This window comes from Trachymyrmex cornetzi, unplaced genomic scaffold (genome assembly GCF_001594075.2).
Source record: "Trachymyrmex cornetzi isolate Tcor2-1 unplaced genomic scaffold, Tcor1.1 scaffold981, whole genome shotgun sequence".
In the NCBI taxonomy this organism is placed as follows: Eukaryota; Metazoa; Arthropoda; class Insecta; order Hymenoptera; family Formicidae; genus Trachymyrmex; species Trachymyrmex cornetzi.
Window position 1 is genome coordinate 43,515 of NW_017300335.1, and position 1,944 is coordinate 45,458.

A 1,944-nucleotide genomic window follows, 5' to 3' on the forward strand; every position below is an offset into this window, starting at 1 on the left:
AAGTTTAATTTTTAAAGGTTTACATTTTTGAGAATACGCTTTATGTATGTTCACTTTGAACTGAGACTTTGAATAATATATCAGTTACTTTTCATAATATTTATATTCTCTAGTCCCCCTCGCTTTTTCTTTCAGTAATTCATTTCAATATTTTATTTAGTTACTTTTTATTATTCATTTATTTTTATTTGATTATTTTTATTTCTTTCTTTCTTTCTTTCTCCCTTTTGAGTTCCCATGTAAAAGGAAATAAAACATTGCAGTCTGTTCACGCTACAATTTCAATCCTTGTCGCGGTCCCCCTCGCGATAATTGTTCGTTCCTGTCGACCGGTCGGACGTGTCCGCCCGCTAATACTATCATCGTCCGAAGAAAATCAGGCCAAACCCTCTCAGATCCACTCATCAAAACTCCTTTCCCTTATTATTCCCTGACTATCCTCTCCGTTTCTCCCTTCTGCCACACGTTACATTTACACACACACATATCATTTAATAACAAAATGGATAACCAACTATGTAATGGTAATTTTAATTTCAATTGTATAATGTAATTAAAATATTGACTATTTTAATTCTAACAACACCTCCTTGTATCCATAAACGTTAACCCGCTATTGCACTTGCTCCTATCGCCGGTCATTTGAATTCACTTTCAAGACCGAAAATAAGGGTATTCCAACATATTGGCACATCTGGCGTAAAAGTGTGCCCTTACGGCTCATTGACACAGTTTGAGCCCTTACACTGACCCAGCACTTTGAGCCTTTAGCGTGTGCGTTCGCCTCGTAGTCCGTTCAGTGGAGCGTCGACCTCGAGAGAGACTTCTACTTCGTCTCCCTTTAAACCCCCGGCTCCCCGAGAGCCTCAGGACGAAGCGAAGTGCCTCTCGTTTGAGTCGGTCCTTCCTCTACCTTCCCTGCGGTTTGGAGCTTGGACGCGACGAAAACGATAGATCGATTCCTGTTGCGTTCGTCCCCTCCCCCCCACCCCTCCATGCGTGCGGAGCTTGAACGTAACAATATATAAGAACTATTAATTTATCAAACTATATTAAATAAAAATTAACTTTATGATAATAGACAAAACCGGGGGGAAACACTATTTATTTTACCTTAGTAATCTGATTAAAACCACTCGCAGGTTCAGAATTCCCGAGAATAGATTTTACGGAGTGAAATTCAGTAGTACATGGAGTGAAATTTAATAGTACACAACTTTTCGAGATTTACTATATTTCTTTAGAAAGTCACACGCCCCGAAACAGGGAGGAGGTGGGATAAAATATAAAAGTCGCTTCGCGTGGAAGTCGTGCGCTCCTAAGCAGGGGAAGAGGTGGGATGGGAGTTATTTCGCGTGGAAATAGTGAGCTCCTTGGCAGGGGGAGGTGAGGTCGCTTTGCGTGGAAAATAGTATGTTATAACTTTATTACGAAACTTTAATTTACTATATCTTCTAAACCAATGCCGTCCCCCACTTAATTCTTATGGAATCATTCAGGATACTCTTCTCTACAACATATTAAAAGGGCATTGAAATCAGTAAGGTGTCATGGTTAAAATAAATATTTACCATTTCTTTGTACTATATAACATTTTTATAGATATGTGATATGTAACACATAGCATAATATGTTATACATAAAAATAGTACAAAAAGACTGAATCTGTTCTTACATGACACATGTCATACATTATGTATATTTTATAACATGATACTTTCAAAGGAGGTACGATTTAGGCAATCGATTGTCTAAATCGTACCTATATTTTACAGCATGTTCCAAAAAGATTTATAACAAATTAATTTAATGGCGAAGGGTTAAATATGCAAAATAGATGCCTGGAACATCAAGTTACAGTTTCTAATGCTCATTTGTGTTCAAATTGATACAACTTTCCTCTGTATACATATATATATTTCGCCTTTATATATATATATATAT